General features: G+C 38.8%; 1 pseudogene; it reads right to left on the minus strand.

Moving 5' to 3' along the window:
- Positions 1-1,674: 1,674 nt before the first annotated feature.
- Positions 1,675-7,880, minus strand: LOC120286955 (annotated as a pseudogene).
- Positions 7,881-8,296: the final 416 nt, after the last annotated feature.

The following is an 8,296-nucleotide window of genomic DNA, read 5'->3' on the forward strand; positions in this document are numbered from 1 at the left end:
CATGGGCGGGCAAGTGAAAACAAAAGACAACGAAAGCCAAAGCCCACAAGAATGGAGCCATAAAACAAAAGAGTTTACCATCACATATTTATGTCTTGTGTAATCGATTATATACATGCGAAACTTCGTTTCTTTTTCCTATTCTGTGATAAGCATCTTAACTTTTTTTCAATTTGACCAATGTCGGACCAAATTTCGGTGTAGACATAGACCAATTAGATTGTCATTTTGATATCCTTTTTATTACATGCCTGATGAAAACAGACTTTTTCTTTCGTTGTTCATTGTTGCAGTCTCGAAGAAATACTTGAATTGGTTAATGACAGAATTCTAAACATCTAAAATATGCCAATGCAAGAAGCAGGACTTGGAAGCACTTAATTTGCTATCAAAGACAAAAAGAAATGGAATTCCATTCCGAGTAATATCTCTTCATCTGTTTTGTAATGACTATTGTACGAGTGAATGTTCAATATAGCCCAAATTGTAATTGTATTTAAATTGCAAAGCTTAATCAAAAGATTAGTTATGAAAAATATTAAGGTAAAAAGGAAAATTGGGTCCAAGTCAGAATGTTCCATAGAGCCCAGATGGCAGCGGCCCGAATTTTTGCTGGTGTGAAGAGAAACTAAGAGCACGATCTACACAAGAATGGACTAGAACAGGGTGCGGTTGTAAATTGAGAAAAACAAAATATTGGAAATCATTTTAGAGAAATCACAATGTTTTGGAGTGGGGCCAAATCTTGCTAAATGAAAAAAAAAATTGCGCGGAGCTTTAGCATAAAAGGAAGAAAAGAAAAGAATCGTGTGAAGAGGACAATATCCACGAATCTCTTCATTTTCTGGGTAAAGCGTGCATTTTTCACAAATAATTGTGTGTTTGTGATATCCCTCCGTCAAAACTGCAGGTCAAAGGTCTCAATAGTTTGTAGAGAGAGCCAAATGAGATTGACTGGTGGTTGGCAGTCGCTTGAGTCAAAATACACTGATTCATTGCCACCATTTGCTATTTCTTCCACTAATCTAGATCTTTCCATAAATGTATCTCCTGCAGGTGAAACCAACAAGCAGATGTTTCGCTTTGTTCTCTGCCACTCTCACTTCTCTCAACGTTCTTCTTCTGGAATCTCTGAAATATTTTCTGACAGCTGAAAACTCTTCATCTTCATCATCTAAAAGCCACTTTTCTTGAAAGAATTTTACTCCTTCCTCACTATCTGAACCGTCATTAAAATTATTTCTTTTAGCCTCTAAACAGTTTTGACTTACTTCCCCTTCATGCTTCACATGTATGTTGGTACTGCTATCTCTAACGAGAACTCCTAACGTGTCCTCACACTGCAGTCATTCCCCACCAGTCTAAGACCAGCATTGAGGGGCAGCTTGGATATTAGCCCTTGCCTAGAGCTACATAGGGAATTAGCCCTCTGAGAAAGAAGTATCTAGAGATACAGGGATTGGAATTGGTCCAATGACAACCCTAAGACATTGGAAAATTCGCCCTTTTAATTGCTGGCCATGTCCTGAGCAGGCCTTCAGCAGTTTGCTTCCAACAAATCAAGTCTAACACAGGTTATAAGGTCTAGTGCATTTTCAAGAAGAAATAACTAAAAATTAAAGATGATAAGTGCACGAGAATAGATTACAAGATGTGCATGCTACTTCTTGACTTTCATACCTTGGACTTCAGCATACAAGAAAATCATAGAATGCACCATAAACATCAGCCATTGTTCTTGTACGATCGATAACTTTAGCAGTAAGACCTGAAAAGTATAGGTAGAGAAATGGAATCACTAAGGGACCATTATCTTGGAGCATACACAAAGTAGAGAGAGTCATGGATAGACACTGCCATGACAAATGACCAATTATGAGAACAGGAAGCAAGGCCCTATGAATGGTCTCGAACTAATGAATGGTGAGCCGCACAAGCCATTTCCGTCTTGCCTCGATCTAGTTCTTCAGTAAACCTCATTATTTCCTCGTGTCTAATGGCTCAGTAAAACTATTTTACGAATGCCTAGTGCCATTGAAGTTCTTCAGCATGCCTAATCATTTCATCTAGTCTAGATAGCTATAGTTTCAATGATGAAAGAAAATATCAGCAAATCATTTTCTTACCTCGCCTTATCTTCACTACGCCTTTGAAAACTTCAATATTGTTGTAGCATAAAGCTAATGTTCCAATTGCCATTATCTAGAAACAGTACAAAAATGTTGGCAAAGTAGCTTCTCCCAGATAATCAAAAGATTAATGGCATAGACAAGAAAATAGCAATCTTAAATACCATGAAAGCAAAACAACCATGTACAGAAAGTCTTAATGAAGAGCAACTTCAGCAAAATTCATTATGGCAGGAAAAGTTTTCAGAATCAATGTGCGAAACCAATATTAGAGCAACCTTTTTCTTTAATGCAAACTAGTGTAGGATGCACAAACATGTGTGAAAGGGGAGAGAAGGGGACAATTTGTGTGTCTGAGCGCACGCTGTGCGTGCAAATGTGCATGAGAATGTGGGTGGGGAGTAGTGTACAGTGAGCTCGTAGTATGTTCGTGAGAAAACTTTCAACGGAGATCTTATTATAGAGCCGAAATTTGAATATCAATAGCTACCTCCTATATTTTTTAAAATATAGGAAGGCAACAACTTTTGGTTGAAGAGAAGCACAATGTTGCCTTGAAGAATTGACCATGTACCTGAGGAATGGCACAAAACCGGAATATAGAAGGATCCCCTAAAGCAGACATGTAGGTCAAACAGTCTTCAACATGTGTCAAAGCATTCGTGACCATATCATTCAAACATCGCACTGCCTTCTCTGAGTTCTCCTCACACTTCAAGTCCTATATAGATGGGGCCAATCACAGAATAGAGAAAATAAGGATGTGCATGCAATATGTTATTCAGCACTATAAGTGAATAATATCTCAATTCACCTACAAACAGGGTGAAGGAAAATCGACTTCATATAGCAAAAGGCTTGAACAATCTACTTAAGCACTTAATAGTCATTAATCATGTTGAAGAGGCACACCTCAAGTTTGTTTACATATTTGCTCCAAATTTGACGAGGCCAAAACATGCGTGACTTGGAATCTCATTGATATCCTCCAAATAATTCGAATAATGTTTGTTTTCTGATTTTTGCATTCAAAAACAATGTCAGAAATCCAAAAATAAAAGGTGGCAATACACATGAAACTTAGTCGTCTTTTTAACCACCTGTAGAAACAAACCCATCGAATTAGATAGAGAATCTGGTGCCAGATCTTCAGCTCCCGAAGCATGGAAAAGCTTTGACAAACCTAAACCAACAAGTCCTGCCACATAGTGGCAATATTCATCGTAATCATCAATTGTTTCACCTGCGGTGAGGAAGAAATTAGTTACTTTTGTAAAATAAGTAATTGAATGACATATAAACAGATTAATCTCCACTCAAGCAGCTCTTCCGGAAGGTGCAAGACTACAACTAGCATTGAAATGCTTTGTGCAAAGAACATTGCCAGCTCTTTGATCAAACTTGTTTCAATCCAACCTGATCAGTTACCATAAAGCAGGCGAATAGTAGTCAATAGTGAGTTAATAAGCCAGTGGACCTTGGAAGATGGAAGAATGGTCATTTAGGCCAAATGATAAACTTCTAGATGCCCGAAGTTTTTTTTTTTTTTTTTTTATAAGTGAACCCCGCAAGGAGTTGTACCAAAGAGCTAAGATCAAACCCTTACTCCAGCACGGTCATAGTAAAAGGCAGGATGGGCTACCCATTGGAGGCAAGGATTCTCCTCATGTGAAGTATATGCACTTGCTCAATATCGAACTAGTCCAAGCGCAACCAAGTACTGTAATCTTTGTAAGAGGCTTGGCTACTTGTTAAGGTAAGGTCTTGGAAAATATCACAAGTGTCACATAGCATAGATCACAAACCTCTTGCAAATAAAGTTTGCCATTCCTACTCCCATCCTTTTAGTAATATCCTCAATAGCCTCTTGGTAACTGCAAGTATAATCAAAAGCCACGGTCTATAAAGCAAAATAAGTCAATTAACAACCAGCAGAAACAGTTTGCCAAGGTTGTGTTAATTGCAGGAAAATTTAATTTCAAGTTTGCATTCCCATTGACAGAAAAACTGGTTAGAGAAACATCTGGTAGACAATGATATTATCAAGTATCAGTTGTGACATTATGATGTTTAGATATGTTGGTGAAGGAAACACATATGGTTAAGTGAGTGGCTAAAGATCAGCTAGAAGAAGAGAATATTCTGATGTCATAAAAGGCGTTCACATCAAGATTACAAAGAAAAATCGTTAGTTTGTAACCTTTTCCCTAGCTCCAGGAAAGCCATGGAAACATGATGAAATTGGTCCATTAGAACCTTGTATTCCTTTGTACCACCTTAATACGACAACAGAAAATTCAAGTCAGTGAACTCACTAAAGTTCTGGACCACTGAAATAGTCCACTCCAACTTCTTCTCAAATGAGGTAACACAGAGAAGTGGATAAGCACCATCTACAGATTCTCATATACTAAAACAGCAAAAGACTATAACTTACAATAATAAGAATTTCAAGGTAACAACAGTCGCAACTTAAGACAGCTTTGCTAACCAAGTTCTGCATGTCCCAAAATTTGCCAGTTGAGAATTAGTGGCATGATGGAACCTAAAGAGCTTAGAAACAACTTATTTCCCAACTTGACATTAGATATAATTTAGCAATATTTAACCCTATGGGGTTGTCCAATATCCCCATATGCTAGAAATATTACAAGAATTTGTCACAGCAAGAGAGCGCTATCATACTTTAGTATTGGTTCGTAAAAGTTAGTAAAAGAATGCAAAAAAAGAAAAGTAGATGATACTATTTGTAGAGCTCCTCATGTAGAATCATAACATAGAGGCAAAATTTTGTTGATATATCTTGTTCTACGAGGCGGTGTTAAGAAAATGATTTCAGTCAATTTGAAGTCAATTCAAATAAAGTCACAGACACAACTACCTCTATGAAAACAATGTGGCAAAGATGTACAATTGCTACAGGATATTGTTAAAGATAGAATCTCCAGGTAGCTCCGAAGACCATTCTTAATGCAAAATGTGGAGCACACCAATTATTTACGCATAGAGACACATACTTGTACAAGGAAACCGCTAAGAGATATGAGTCCAACAATATTTTTGTCAATATACATACAATTCATGTTTTCTGAAATTTTTGCAAAAGTTAGCAGAGGGCAGCAACACTTAAGCAAGCATTTAAATACATGAAGACCAGTCTTTAGATTACCAAAAACTTCAACTGGCAAGAAAGAGGTAACTGAATAGCATGTTTACTCACATGAAAAATGCCACTCCTTATCATACACGTGCTGATGAAAGGCTTTCAGGATAGGCACTTTGACATCAGTAGGTATGCTTGTGTCATCCTCTGGAAAGGTTACATTAGAAGAAATAAGATTCCAGCACCAAAACACATACTACTGTCATTATGGAGCTGGAAGCGACTATTCAACACGATGTTAAAGAGAATTAGACAGGGGAACTAAGGACTAATCCTCAAAACTGATTTTTATGGATTATTCAACAGATTAAAACTATAAGTCAATGTTTATCATCCAATAAATCAGCAGGGGCCCTAACAACTAGAGCATTAACATGCTTCACTTCCATTTATGATGGTCAGTGGTGATAAATAAAATGAAATCTAGATATGAATTACTCACTCTGACCAACATCATAATATTTGCATGAACGTTATCAGCATAAAAGGAAACTCCAAATGCATTCACGCTATGGCTAGTCATTGACAGAAAAGGACAGCTCGCGCAAAGTAGCCAACCAAAGGTGCTAAAGATAAGTGTTGCAACTTCCCATAGCTAAAAAATACGGAATTATCGAGATTCACAGAGGAATAGGTTTTCGCCTTTGAAAACACACAGACAAGAAAATGTAGCCTCAAAACCTCCACTTCCTTTTCCTGTTATGTAGAAGTTTGATGGGAAAAGTAGAGCTGCCAACTGGATAGATACATTTGAAATCAATTTGATAAACGACTGCTAAGGTTTACTGTCCCCAAAATGAAATGACAGTAATATAGGACAGATGCACTATATTTGATAGACAGCATAATATCTTGCAAATGCAAGACAAAGAGAATAAATACAGAGTTATGGGACGAACCAACTGTATCAAGTGCTCGCAGGACCAAATAGAATATGCACACCTGCAAAAATGTGAAAGAAATTTAAACAGATAAAACACATTGCAAGAAACTAATATAATAATTCCACTGAAATCTGCATTGGCTACTAGTAGCATTTGCATCAACTAATCTAACAGTTCACAGTTTTGCATTCGGAGTAGCAGACAACAGAAGTTAGTAGGAGAAAGTATAAAAAGAAAACAAGAAGTAACCACATGAATCTATGGATGATGACAGCATTGACTTCAAAACTAATATCACGACATTCCAGCCAACATCATACTTAGATGCGGTTCATGTCATAAGAGCCTATATTACTTCCTATGACTTTTGAATTTCAACAGTTGTCTAGGATAAAGTAACTAGCTTCCATTGACCATGTAAAATTGGTTAGATAATAATATGTACTTCCACAGCTGATATTCTGATTTCTAGGAATAGACAAATATCAGGTCCTGGAGCTGGTTCACTAATACTTGTGTCATCTTCTATGACTAAATTGTTATTATATCCAGTTCATCAGAACTGTTAGATCCAGGTGCCACGTGTGCCACACGCATGCTATCAAACAGTATGAGTAAAGCCAGGGCAGCCAAGAAACATTCCAAACATTGACACATGATATCCTCCCTGCAGAATCTCTCTTGAGAAAGAAGGAGAGAGAAAAGCCTATAATTTATTTCGCTAGGAATGCAGAAACAATAATACTAAAACAGCAAAACCCTTGGAGGAGGAGGAGGAGGAAGATGGACTCAAGGAACCTCCTCCCATCAACTAAATGCCAAAATCATGGAAACCTTGTGCTTAAGCTGATGAGAGAGAATAGCGTAAGCTTGGAATACTCCTTCTAACGTCATGGTCTTGCATCAAGATCATGCATTGACCCTCTACTAGAATGCCTCATTAAACTGTTTCGGGGCCTTTTGGTAGGTAAGGGCGCCGCTCAAGGCACAACATACAGAGAAATGTACCCGAATTCATCTTTGCAGAATATTTATGGTTCACTGACTTTATCTAAGCCGTTGTGCCGGCTGTCTTTGGCAGGTAGTCTAGAATTAGCAATTTTTTTCCTCTCTCATATTGCTCCTCCCATCATGATATGGCAAATTTGCTTACATTTCCTGATCACCGATGCACTGCTCACTGAGCCATAGAAAAATTTCTCTTGGCCCCAACAGATAAAAAAAGAAACAGAAAACAACTTCGTTCCCATTTAGCAGCAAAAGGCGGAGTCAATGCATCCAAAATTCATCACGGCATTGCTGAAACACCACAAACGGACATATTCAGCGATTACGCATCCACAAAAGCTCAAAATGCTCATCCACCCTGATCCACAATCCTATGCACGTATCATCACCACGTCTCGATCGTCCAAATTTCTCGGAAACGAAAAACGAAAGAAAGAAAGAAAGAAAGAAAAGAACGGACACCGACCCATCACGAGAACGTGGAGATCGAGAACCGGCGCTCACCGCATCACGGAGCTCGGTGCCGAGCTGTTGGATGACGAGGGCGAAGCTGCGGGAGACCTTGTGGAGCATGGAGTAGCAGAATGCCCAGTGGGGCTGCGGGGATCTGCTTCTCGGCATTGCTCGCCGCCATCTTCAGCTTCATCAGCGGGTAGAAATCCCCCGGTGCCTCAGAATCGCTCCCCAGCTCCCCATTTTCCGTGTCTCTGTTTCTCTCTGTCTCTGCTTTCCCTCTGTTTTTCTCTCGATGAAGTTGGAGATGGGAGAAAACAGAGGTTGATGAATTCCGGTCGGAATGACAATGCGGGGAGGTTATTGTACGGCCATTGGAAGCTGAACGGTCTGTGGAATTGGAACGAGCACTGCCAAATGCCCCCGTAAACGTAGGTGGGGAGGGGTCGAATCGGAATGGCGACCGTATCATTTGGGGACAAACCAGACGGTTCCTCCGACAATGACTCGCGCCGAAACATGTTTTTTTTTATTTCCTTGTTCCAAAAGCCTTGAATATGTGTATGGGATCATTGGCGTAAAACTTTTTGTACCATCAAAATCCTTAAATCATATCTTTCGCAAACACCAATTCTACGTCAGCTCCATTTGCCCGTTTT

The sequence above is a fragment of the Eucalyptus grandis genome, chromosome 8 (assembly GCF_016545825.1).
Source record: "Eucalyptus grandis isolate ANBG69807.140 chromosome 8, ASM1654582v1, whole genome shotgun sequence".
Classification (NCBI taxonomy): domain Eukaryota; kingdom Viridiplantae; phylum Streptophyta; class Magnoliopsida; order Myrtales; family Myrtaceae; genus Eucalyptus; species Eucalyptus grandis.